The following is a 13,262-nucleotide window of genomic DNA, read 5'->3' as shown; positions in this document are numbered from 1 at the left end:
GACATGGGCGTGCCAGCCGGTGTTTGGTCTCCGAAGAGAATATATAGAGGGTGCATAGGAGTCTGGTCTCGCCGGAGAGTGACTGAATGCGTCAAAGTAAGGGAGGCTGATGTATATGCATACTACTCCTGGGTCACCGGGATGGCCCGAATTACCATAAACACGCTAGATAGTAGGCTAACTGCCGTTGTACCTCTTCATCCTTGCCCACTCCACCTGGCCTGAACCTCCTTTGGTGGTCCGCCTGTCTGCCTCTTTCGATTCATCAAACTACGACGCGCGAAATTCTACCTTCTCATTGTTCGGTAACTGGACAAGTTTCCCGCGTCATCTTCATTGGCATTCCAAGATCTACGTGAAGAGTTCCTTCATTATTCAAAACCGTCCCTTGAATTTTTCTGACGGCGGAGAGAAGTGTTCTTGTGAGTGTTGCCACTAGACTCGTCAGGGAGGTTATGAAATCTTAACTAGATAGGGACTAGGAAGAGGACCACAGGCCACGAAAGTTGGAGGTCCAGACAAGGTAGAATATCCCTACAGATAATTTAAAGAGCGTTTTAGGTGATTTTGGTTATCCCAGTTCCGGCAAAAAATTGTTAAAATGTGAAGCTTTAATCTTGTATTTAAATGAAGATTCTGGCTCGGAATTGTAGGTCAGCGAAGTGTTAACAACTTCGTGCCAGAGAAGATTTTCAATAATTAAGAAGCAGATGAAAACGGCTTCGAGGAACTTATCAGATTCAAGATTCCTGCTACTGCCTCAGAATTAATAGTTTAACATCGCAATTAACTTCCGACGAAGATCTGCTAACACGTGATATTACACGTTGTGGAAGTTGTTCGAGCCCACTCTCGCGGGTGAAGATTTTATTAGTTCCCCGGCGACGTCAGAGTGTACAGCCACACGTCGAAATTTTATTAGCCCCGAACAGCTACAGCCGCGCGGGATATTAAATATTTGCCGAGTCCATCGTTCGGAATCACTTTGCGGGCAGCCTCTAATTACGAGTTCCAGGTATGGAGCGGGTAGTCTAGGCGTAGTAACCGGAGCTTGATGTCTCTCGGTCTATCTTACTCGAGTTTCACGATACCCTAACTTTCGCCATGCCTTGCTCGTCCATCGATCTTTGTCGGGCGAGATCACAGAGGACAGTCTCTCCTTGATGTTTCTCGGGCAAGCAGAGGGCAAGGCCAGCCCCTTGGCTTGCGAGCTTTATTCGAGGGCCGTGTTTGATCGATCCCATCGCCGCCGGCACTGAAACACCTAGACCAGGTTGTTCTTTGAACCCTCTCCTCTCTCTCTCTCTCTCTCTCTGCGGTGACCCGTGGCCAAGAACACAAGAGTCAATCCTTGGGCATTTTCCGAGTTCGATCGTTGGAGGGCAGCGAAAATTCGATATTCTCCCGGGTGACTCGGCTTTCACAAAGGTCCACGCGAGAGGATCCATCGACGGTTTCGGTAAACAGGGAATCCTACGTGAGACTAATTCGAAAAACCAACTCCGGGACGCGGCTGGAAGCTGTAGCCTAACCTGATCGGGCCACTGGAACAGGCTCGGTAAACCGAATCTGCGGCGAACCGGAGACCCGGCCGCAAATTTTGTTAGAGCCACGCTGCTCGAAGATGCTCGTTCCCTGCCTTTCGCTCCCCAGCCGCACCATCAACTCGAAACACGCACAAATCACTCGACGAACACTCGATCGCTGATTTCCCCATTGGAATTGCTCGAAACAGCTCGGGACCGCAGAGAACTCCCCCGCCAGTTTTTCAATTAAATCGGAGAACAGCTACTTTCGAAGTTCCCTTCGATTCTACCCCTGGTGAAACCCGCAGCTTCTCCCGTAGAGAATGCATGAAAATTCACGAAAATTTTCGCAATCGAGTGGGATGAAGAGGCGGAGAGAATTCGACGGGAGATATTCTCACGGCACTGGCACGGCATGCACGCGATTAGAAACTTTCTCGACCGCAGATGAAGGCTAATTAATGCCGATCTAATTGGCCGAGGCTGCGCTTTAGCAGCTGGACCAGTACACGGTCACTCGCCTTTCCGGATTTCTGTTCTGCCGGATCGCATAGTTCCCTCGAAATTGCGAGACCCTAGATTGCTCGTTTGCAAAAATGTATTGTCAAGTTGTTCTTCTTTTGTGTTGTTCCTGCTATACATGTTAGAGGAACATTTGAATACATGGAATACACTAGTTTGGTAATCAGAATTTAAAGAATACATCGAGTGTGTATTAAAAAGTATTCTAAAAAGATCCCAGTCGCACAGTGCTTTTTATCAAAAAGAAACCGCGGAGAATTTGTGTATCAAAGGGCAACAGAATTTTAATTCTGAAAATCTGCATCAGTGAACCGAAATTCTTTCCGTGCTTTACATAATGTAGAAGCGCTACAGCGTTTATGGATCAACATTAAATTCCCGAATAACCGGAATTTAGCATAATGATGTACCCGGATGGTAGTCGGGAGTTCGAGCGATCAAGTTTTGCTTCGTTACGCGAATTGATCTCGCGGAATCGATAACATCAAAGGGCCTCGGGGGAAACAGGAGCCGTCTCGGCCGGTCGATCACGGGCCTCGTAGTCGATCGATCATCAAAATTGACCGTGCCAAGAATGTGTAGCCCTGGTTGTGTCGCCGATGCAGTGCACGTGAATGCAATATTGATCGGGCGGGCTGACTCGGAACGGTAGTGTAGGTACGGGTACGGTTCGCAACCGGCCTTGACGGGAAAGTTCATCGTCGGAACGACGGGAAAGCACAAAGTGCATCCGAGGAAAATTGCATTCCTTCGAGTTCCCTTCCTGACCCACTCGAGAATCCGACGAACGCCAGGCATCGTTGAAACGCTTTCTACACGCTTCGTTGCTCGCGCTTTTCCGCCAAGAGTCGAACCCAAAGATTCGAGAAGGAGGAGAGAGGCGGAAAGGCCTCGGGCATATCCCAGCTCGAGAAATATTCTTTCGACGTTGAACGGTGTGCTCTCTCTCTCTCTCGGTATGTAAGGGAAACACCGTTGCCACGGACGATTTCTCCCTCGCTATTCCTTTAATTGGCTACACGTTATGCAAGGGACGCTAAATCGCGTCTGCTACCCCGCCAGCCAAGCCGCGCGCCCAGAATCCATTCGCGAGGAGATACGATCGAAACGAACGGTGAATGGGTAATTGAACCTGATGCAAGTTCGACTTACGTAAGAAACCGTATGCCGGAAAGTATGCTAGAAGCTCCACTGCGTTTTCTCTTATAATTTGGGGAAGATTCTGTCTCTGTCTCTCGTGATTCTTCCTGCGGTTCGTGGTTAAGGTCTGGTTGAGGACTGTTGAGGAACGACGCCTCAGAGACAGTAAACCAATTATTTTTAAATATTGTCACACAAATTTTCATTAAACGAAATGGTTTTTCCTTCATGTGATGCACAAGCTATTTCGTAAATTTTACCTGTTTAGTTCTGAGGGTACATGTAAAGGGGGTTAAACCAACGTTGGCTAGTAACTATTTTGACAATTTTATGCACAACTTTGTGAAATACAAAATTCTTATTCATAAAATAAGACCGCAAGAAGATATGAAAAATATTGCACTCTCGTAGTGATGTGGAAGACAATGTTCCCGATGAATAAATTCAAAATAATATTCCACGAACATGATTACAGTGCAGCAACCGACTGTCCACAGCCATCTATCCGGATCCGCTCACCACCTCTTTACACTGCAGTTTCATTCACCCCTGGGTTCCAATCTCTCTCCATCCCCTCTCGACAACGCAAAGTCGCAAAGCGGTCATCAGTCTCGTCCTCGAATGACACACGAGGCTTTGGCAGAGCGCCGAGCACGGTTCAGAGATCACGTAGTTAATGATATTAAAGAAACGCAACGATATTACTAGTCTGCAGGTGTTTATGTAAATTGGAAACTCGATGCAGCAGTTCCGATCAAAGAAAACGACGTAGGCCATCATTCTTGTATCGGGAACATCAAAGGCTAAAAAATGCATTCTTATATTTCTAAGGACACCTCAGAAATAATTGTGTACGAATATATTTGCGTCAAAGGTGGGGGATTGTTTAAACAGAGCCACTGAACGATATTAACAATTTCTTTGGTCAGAGTTTAATGGTCGTGTCGGCGCAATGCTCTTCTGCTTTCGCGGTTCAAAACAAAGCACCTGGAATTACTTTCAGTTACCCAGGGCCACCGTCGACACCTTCCGGCGTAGGGGAGGGGGGGTCCTTCAGCGCCCCAACACCTTGAATATTAATGCTTGGTTCACAATAAACCGCGACAAATTCCCGTCTCGTCGCCAGCTCGCGAGGATTAACGTGAAAAGACGCGTTCGCGGGACGAGGTCGTTATCCACGGAATTATTTTCGAATAAAAATAAGGGTATATAAAAGAGAACCTGGTAGAGAGAGGGTGGGTGCAGAGTGAATCCGGGAAACGCGGGAAAGGAGACAACGAGGAAGGAAACAAAGCGTCTGAGACGGAGGCAGGACGAATAAAAAGTCCCGTCCTCGAGACAGGTGGGACGAAGGACGACGCAGGGGGTGGAAAAGGGAAATGTGCGGCGGAGATCTGATATCCGCGGGGTTGGGGAACTTTTGAAAGTTATTTAAATTAAATAGACTGCTGGGAAGAGAAGACGCGAGCGGAGGGGCAGGTTGGAAAAAAGGGATGGCAGCACGGAAATATGGAAGACGAGATAAGGGTTGATCGCAGGGAAAGTAAAGGTTGAGCAGGAAGGAGAGGAACAGCAACCCTACCCCCGACGGTATTGATAGCGACAACACCCCCGGATAAAATATAACGCGCGTCTCAGCGCAGGGAATTAAAAGGTGTTTCTGCTCCCTTTTAACCGCCTCGCCTTCTTGCTACGGCTCGTGTACACTATGCGAGAACCCTTCGAGGTAGACACCGGAAGAGGGTGCTGCGCAGCGTCCCTTCGAATACTGCTATCTCGATCCTCGGCTTGGATCCTACCAAGGGGAAGAACGACCGATTATAACCACCCTTTATGTTTCTTCTATCTTTCCGGGACGCCGCCATTAGCCAGACACTGCGCACACGAGGAATTACATTCTCTTTGACCGTATTTCGATGTTCAACGACGTCGTCGTCGTCTTGAACAAGAAGATCCGACCGGCTTTGATCCACATATTACACTTCAACGGTATTAGGACCGGATTGATCTTTACGAGTCCTTTGAATGTTGTTAGATCAGCCACTCCTGCGATCTACCTTGCCTGGAAAGCCACCCTCGAACTATCTTAGCCGTCTTTCTTGGGGTTTAAATTCTGATTTCGAAGACTCTTGAGTTTTGTCGTAGTCTTCTAATTTCGCGAAGAAACTGCGCGCTTTTGTAGTGACACTATACCTTACATTTTCTGGTGCTCTGGCTGCTCCAGCTGTCTTTCCTAGGGGTTAAATTCTAATTTTGCAGGACACAGTGACGCAGCAATCTAATTTCTTGAAGACGCACTCTTGTAGACAAAGCACTGTGCTTTACATTTTCTTCCACCCTCAGACTGCCTCGGCTACTTTTCCTGTGTCTTCAATTCTGATTTAAAGCTCTAGGCACTTTGTTATTCAGATTTTTATTATGCCAGCTATATTTCACAGATACATATTTTGTCACAGACCTCAAATTATTTTAAGAAATTTTTTTGAAACAGTCAAAGTCCAATTATTCATAGTTCATAGTTCATATGTAATAGGTCATAGTCCAAAAAATGTGTCATATACTGATCCGTGTATATGTTACTCAAATAATTAAATATTTTGTTTATTATCTTAAAGGGTAGATATGCGAGCCTGATGACTTCAATATGGCGACAGTCATTCTCAAAGCAGAGAGGCTAAACTGATACACTTCTTTATCCCAAAGGTACTTTGATAGAAAATTATTTAATAGAATCATTAGTTCGTAAGTACCTCAATACCATTATCACTTTTCGAGAAAATTTTGAAAGAAATGCCCAAAACATGTGCAAGGTGTTCACCCCATAAACCGGCCCCAGTTAGCCGGTGTAAACCGTCTGTACACGTCGTCGAAGCTCGCCGATCGATCCCGAGCGTCCATTATTCGCGAACGCGTTGTACAGACTTCGTTTTGTGCCGGCGGAATGCTCGAGGCCGTCGGCGGAGTTTGTAAACTGGCGCGTGCTTAGCGAACCGGCTAACCTGATGGATCGATCATCCATTTCGGCCCCACTCGATTCGTCGGGCTAAATAGACGGGTATTAAGTTCCCAATATAAGTAGGAGTGATTCCCTGGGTGCCTTAATGCAACGCGCGGATCTCGAGAACCAGCTCTCCGGAGAGGGTTGCAGACTTCTCTCTCTCTATTCCGAAACCTGAAGAGATCCAGTTACACCGAACTTTCGGACGGCAATAATGGACCCCGGACCCGAAACTTCGAGTATTGTTTTATCGCCTTTAATACCCGCCACCCGTTCGGTAATGCAAAGTACCCGCCGACCTCGTTCGACTTCCCACACCACCACCGAAACGCTCTATTTCTCGTACAGACGGCCGAGCCACCCTTTTCACCTCTTTTCATGACGGAGCTTAACGATAAGTGATTTCGTATGCACGAAAGCGACCCGAGGCTCCCTTAATTTCGACGATCGTAAAACCTCGTCCGTGGACCCGCCGTTCCTACCGGAACATTCTCGGGAACGTAGTTTCAGCAACTCGGACTTTGCTTTAAGACTTTGGATTTTTCTTCTGGTTCCTTAGAGATCTGACTTCTGGACTCTTGTTAAAATACATGATTTTCTGACGGACGTTTCATTGGCCAATAAAAACGTGTACGTATAACGTGAACCAACTTGATTCAAAGGGGAAAATGTTTCCAATGTTTCTATAATGACTAAACCCTGCTATACATTTTTCCTTTGTATACCCTCTAATATATACATAATATATAACAAAAATTAGTGGGTGAGATATGAAACTTTTTGAGATTGAAGAGCATCGATCAAGGTCGTATTTCATGAATCTCAAGGTCACATTTTCCGAAATATCAAGATCATCGTTTTTAAATGGAATGATGAGTCCCTCGGTTCTTGTTTCTTTCAAAAAAGATTCTCGAACAAAGCCGCCCGTGCGATTTCGAAGCACGTAATCGTCGATCATCGACGATAACTCATGAATCATGTGGCAAACAACGCGACCTACTGGCACGGTCTTGGCACCCTTGCCAAGGGTGCCCTTGGAAAAGAAAAAAAAGGGCAGACACCCTTCGAGGAATGTAACCCTACTCGGTAGGGTGCACGCGTCCTGGAAGTGCAACCAAGGACGACGACACGCGCAGCATGTGGGGCCGCATATGGCGCGTGGCTTCCCATTGTTAAGGCCGTGGCTTACCTAACTGACTTTATGGTTGACCGTACTTCCAGGGTGAATCCGGCCTGTCCTCTCGGGGCACATGTGCGCAAGGTGTCCCGGAACGATTCATCGTCGATAACTATTGTCGGCCGCGTTGCTCTTGTTACATTTTTACTGCGCCCGGCGGGGCGTCCCGCCGCTTCCAGGAATCGATAAACGCGTTCTCGCGAAAATGAAATTTTCCGCTATGCCGAAAATGAGGTGGTGAAAATGGAGCAGTACGGGCCGGTGTTAATCTCTGAAAATAGTGTCGCTGTCGATAACTGAGCTTCGAAGTTCACGGTCTCCGACAATTTTACCACAAGTGGGATTTGTATCCTGGAATTTCGTATTTTGAGGAATTTTTTAAGACCGATGTAGTAGATTTTTGAGGAGACCAGGTTCATATATACATATATGAAGGGGTGGATGGATAAACGTGTCAAGTAACAAATTGTTTGTTTTCTGTAAAAGAGTTTTTAGCGAGGTATGTTGTCCTTTTTTGATAAATGAAGATAACACAAATCAATAACAAATATATATTGTTATATAGTTAATCTCTAATACAAAAGAGATAATAATTATCTTCATTCATCAAAAAAGGACAACATATTTTGTTAAAAACTCTTTTACAGAAAACAAACTTGACACCTTTATCCATCCACCACTTCAATGGCATAAATATTCTTTTCAGCTATTTCTCATGTCAAATTTTTGTAAAACGTGTTTATTTCCATTGATGAAATATACTTATATTGTGCCAAGATTTATGATAAATGGACAATAAAAATAAAAAGTCGAAACATTCTGATTCAGACACAGATGAAGAATGCTTTTCCTTCTTCGGTACAACTATAAGAAGAAACAGTATGATTACATACAAAAAAGTACTGTGTAAGTAGTATACGAATGAGTATCAACACACAACCTTTGAAGCCAATGAGTCTACCCTTCCACTACTTCAGAGCCCCAGGTATATCTAGCCGAGTACACCCAATAACTCCGATTCGGTCGGATAATATTCCACCCACCCTCACGAAGGACACACGTATCTTCTCTCGATCCCGCGGCAAAACCGACGCCTCCCGGCGCGGCGGCGTCCTTTATCGAGTCTCCTCTGCGACGCGACAACGCATTTACGGACGCATATTCATAAAGCGTATATCTTGTAGCGGGGGATAGGGTTCGTGGATTTATGAACGGAAGGTCTATCGTTGGAGATCGGTCGGTTAGATCGGCTGGGTATCGGTCAAGGAACCGGTAGCCGGTGGCTCCCTAGCACGGCTCTAAAACACCATCCGGCTGGGGGAGGAGAGCGGGTCATTCGGGTCGGGGTCGTGGTTCGGATCGGGTAACACGGGTGCATGAATCTCGACTGTGCTCGTAGTTGCCTCACCGTGCCTCGCCTCGCGTCGCGTCGGGGGCCGAAATCGCATTTGAACGAAGCTAAATCCGACGATGTATTCATGGCCGTATAGAAGGCGGGGGTGTAGGTGTACGGCGAAGTGTCGCGGTGTCGGCTACCGAGGGGAAAGAGAACGAGAGGAAGAGAGAGGGTGAGAAAGAGAGGGTTGGCGAGATCGAGGGGGTGGGCTTCGGTGTTGTGTGTCGCAGCCGCCACAGTATACAACGGTATCTCTCGCGCATGATAAATCTCCCGTCGCGGTTCGAGCCTCTATCGTATCGCCGTAGCTATTTTAATATTTTAAAGTTCTACCCTAAATGCGCAGTATATCAAAACTTCTATCATAAATTACTCTTCTCGTCTCCCCCGTTCTCTTTCTCCCTCTCTCTTTCTCTGGCAGAGCGACCCCTCTTGTCGCCTCCATTTCGGCACACGGTCTGCTCTTTCTCTGTCCCGCGTCCGCTCCGCTCGCGAATTTCCCCGCTTGTTTCGCGGACCAAAAGGTCCACGCTCGGGAAATTAACGGCCAATGGCGTCGACGACGCTTGCCCGGGTTTCCGGGGAACAAAATATCATCGCGCGGAAACTGCACCGACCACGGCCCCCAGCCACCATTGTTCGATCCCACCGGTGGGTTCTCAATTAATAGAGAAGAGGATCGGACACCCCCACAACCGATTTCGCTGCCTCATCCCTCTCCCCCAATGATGCTCGAGCCTTGTTGGTCGGCCAAACCCGAAATTCCATTCACAGGCTGTTTTCGATGGACCGTTGTTTCGATCGGCGATCATCAATAGTCCTTTTCGCGTTTTCAATGGATCTTATTTGCATTACCCGTCTACAACAACGAGCACTTGTTCTCGACACCGCTCCACGCCACCGCGCCGCGCCGCGACCGATCGTAACGCTCGATTAATTGTCCCCGTTTCGTGCACCGGCCTGGACCGTGTGCTGCTGCATTGCGCAACCACGATAGATAACGCTGCGAATGGGCGACCGTTCGTTAGCCACGCGATCTTTAATTGCGTCTTCGGTTGACGACTGAAGACTGAGGGACCGGGAGGATGCTGCGCCTATTTTCGCGATCACGATTCTTGGACGACATAATTGCCTGAACGAGTCGGACAAGAAGCTGGAAAAGTGCTGTTCGTGATGGGCTATGTTCTATAGCCAATTCTGAAGCCGCAAATATATTGTATTTTTGCTGATTTGAGAGGATGGATTTTTAAATACTGCTGTAATTGATAGAGAGACGGAATAAAAATTTATCTGAATATAGTGCAGTCGATGTTAAAAAATTGGTAACGGAAACATAGATAAAAAGTAAAAAACACACTTAAGTTTCGTGTTTCAAAATGAGCCTAAAGAGGTTCTCAAACGATTTTCTTCCTCGAAGATATATGGTAAACTGTACTATTGCTGGCACTGCAGTAGGTATTGGCGCTTTTGATTTAAACGGCAAATACTAAGAATTCCTGGTGTAGCAAATCATTTTATATTGCTTCTTATTTATATTTCAAAGCTACGTTGTAAGTTTTCATAACAGAGTTCCACATGTGACTGTTAGCAACGCCGGTACATCTAGTAAGACCGGCGGATGACAATCAATATCCTGTTTAACGTTTACTTCTTACTGTGCCAATGACTGTACTATTTATCTTACGATTGCTACTCACTGAATATATTTCATAATAAAAGATTTATGACTCGTAAAACTGTTTGATTTTGCTGAAAAATCTCTAGTAGCTTATAATAATAGCAAGTTAAGCTCGTTTAAACATTCCAAAAAAAGATAAAAAGATTTTTACTACGATTTTGGCTTAGGGTGTCATCACAAGTTATATGTGAAAGAATTGTGTTAAAAAACGTATAAAAGAGAATTGATAGTCAAGAACAATTTTGCAAGGATCCAGCGGAACGGATCTTACAGATGCGACTGACCGAAAGAGCGCGAACGGCTGCACTAAAAATCGTCGAATGCACTCACAGCGCATCGGGCTCCGAGTGGCACGGTGTTCTCAATTAACGGGAACAGTCGCGCGTAATGGGAGAAGGGCCGTGCGGAATTTCGGAGGTAATTCGAGACGTTGGCTGCGGCTGGGTTAGCGTAACGCTTGCGTCACGCTCAAGGGTTCGGTAACGAGAGGAACGGGGGCTGCAGGGCAGCGTCAGTCCGATAATCGGCCGGCAAGATGCACTCGGCCGCGTTCCTGTGCCGAGATTCCGCGAGTCTGCGGAGCCTGTTGAGTTTCGACGAGGGAATGCGGCACGTATATCGATTCGCGGGGTCGTCCGTTATGCAAGCACGATTCCTAGCACCCGCGTGCTCAGTTCTCGAACTTCCTGCGGGCGTAGAAGCGGTGAGGAGAGGAGAGGAGTGGAAGCTCTCACTCCCCATCGAGTTCCTCCTCTTCAACGGGAATGCATAATTTAAATGTCCCGCGTCCCAGTTTCCCTCCTTTTCGAGAGCATCGCTGATTGCTATGCCGGTCCTTCTTCGTGAATTACAGACAGCCCCTGTCCTCCGGCCCCGCACACCTCCGTATTCATACTTTTTCCCCCGGCCACCCCCGCCGAGAACTTTTAAAAAGGTTCGCGCGAGTTTCCCCGAATCCTCGGGTATTGTCCCGCCTACCCGACTGGCAGTGATGTGTGAGAAATTAAAACTATCGCGGATATAAAGCTGCAATTTATTCGTTGACGGTCTCGAGAACCTACCGCCCTCCCCGACACTTCTCAGCCGGATGGGGAGCCCCTCCGGCGATGAGATGCACGGCACGCAATTAACACGGAGAGCAGCCCGGCCGTGCTCGTCGCGGAAATTAACGGGAGCAAGGTTTTCTTTGCCGAGCCACCGTCAGCGATACTTCCCAGTTGCGGACCTTCTCGCGAAATTATCTGCGAACGTGCTCCGCTGGCCGTCGCTTGCGCGAGCTCCACGAGACACGCGGGAAAATCTTGTTTTCAAGGAAATTTTGCGAATCTGGGGTTTCGTGTCACCATACCAGCTCACTTGTGTATTTATTCATATTATTCTATATTATAAATGTTACTATATTAAAATGTCAACACTTATTCCACTGTAATTTTTTATTTTAACGTAAGTGTGATAAAATGCATAAGAAAAAATAGTTCACCTCATCTTCGATATCAATTTTGCGCACCCCGTGTTTAAAAAGATTATGAACATTGATCTGCAGCTTTTGCACCACCGAAACTAATTTTCCACGAACCATGCAAGCCCGTACAGTTTTTTTCCAAAGCTGTGCAGCATCCCCTCAATAACAGTCTCCGCGTTAGAAAGCGGCGCGTTAGCCGCGATTCCAAAGTTTTCCGCCAGCGCCGGAAGCAGGTCCCCGGATGGAAATTCGACTTTCTCGTATCCGAGTTGTTGGCTGCCATCGTGGCGACCCGCACCGGCCGTGTTTCGAAGGTTGATGCACTTTACTTCCGGATAATCAGGCGAGCATTGTTTGCCGAGTTACGAAACGCTGTACCACGCGAAATAGAGTTAGAGGCGTCGCGTTCTATGCGGCATATACACACAACCATCCTCTGGGACAGTAACAGGGACTATACATCAACTACTATCACCGAGACCTAGACAGCTGCGAACAGGACCTTTGAATTGCGAGGATGTTAGGAAAGGCAGCTCTTCCTCCTGTACGACAAACGTTTCCGTTTTCTCCTCTCCCCAGTATACGCCGGTTCTCTGTACGTTGTGAGGAAGATTGGTTTTACTTTTAGCCGATTTTCTTCGACCGATTTAACTCGAGTTAACCGGAACGACGGTAATTCGTTTAGAGGCCTCGTTGTTGGAACGCCGCGCGTTATTCCCTGGTTTACGCGGCTTAATCGCCGGAATTACCCACGGAACCGGCGCCTAACTTCGCCGAACTTCGGTGATACAATTTACCGGGCAGATAAGTGGATCGCTGGATGCCCCGGATAGCTTCGATCGTTTCACTTTCGCCGACGAATCGTTGGTGGAACCCCGAAAGTGCGCCGAAATTGTTTACGATCGGGCACCGCTCGAGGAAGAAAGGCAATCAATGTTCCTCCGCGGCGAATGAAATTATAATTAGTGAGAGAACTGACATCTACGGATCTTAGTGAAACTTTGGGACGACGTAGTTCTTGCAAAAATATTAGATGCATTTTTTTAATCGCTCATATTCAGGAGTTGAAAGCAACCCCAGAGTTGGGGGTTGAAGCCATATTTTGTTTAATATCTCAGGAACTATTAGAACCAGATGGCTGATTCGAAAGATAAAAATAATTTGTTTAAAAAATACATTAATAAATGTGTCGAATATTTTTGCAAGAATCACGTTCTCCCAAAGTTTCACTAACAATAAGATATGAAGATGTCAGTTCGGGACCATCCCTTGTTAGTATGTATTGCGCAACTACCACAACGGAAGCGTATATGAGGTAAAAACATCGTTATGGATCGTTACAGGAGCGGGTTCTGTGGGATCT

At 46.8% G+C, this 13,262-nt stretch overlaps 1 protein-coding gene and 1 long non-coding RNA gene across 3 annotated transcripts in view; both read left to right on the top strand.

Moving 5' to 3' along the window:
• Pxb (putative Hedgehog signaling attenuator pxb) overlaps nucleotides 1-13,262 on the top strand; it is a 360,190-nt gene that overhangs the window by 108,640 nt on the left and 238,288 nt on the right. The window contains exon 2 of one of the 2 annotated variants that reach the window (XM_076426925.1): nucleotides 5,804-5,891. The exons of the other annotated variant lie outside the window; for it this stretch is intronic. The gene's annotated coding sequence lies outside the window, so the exon portion shown is untranslated. The remainder of the gene's footprint in view (nucleotides 1-5,803; nucleotides 5,892-13,262) is intronic. 2 annotated transcript variants of the gene reach the window in all.
• The window catches only part of LOC143210248 (uncharacterized), a 95,870-nt gene continuing 88,505 nt past the window's right edge, over nucleotides 5,898-13,262 (top strand). Inside the window, exon 1 of the long non-coding RNA XR_013009214.1 lies at nucleotides 5,898-13,262. This exon is cut by the window's right edge and continues 48,573 nt beyond it. This is a non-coding gene — a long non-coding RNA (uncharacterized LOC143210248).

The sequence above is a fragment of the Lasioglossum baleicum genome, chromosome 7 (genome assembly GCF_051020765.1).
Source record: "Lasioglossum baleicum chromosome 7, iyLasBale1, whole genome shotgun sequence".
Taxonomy (NCBI): domain Eukaryota; kingdom Metazoa; phylum Arthropoda; class Insecta; order Hymenoptera; family Halictidae; genus Lasioglossum; species Lasioglossum baleicum.
This window is presented reverse-complemented; position numbering and strand designations above follow the sequence as displayed.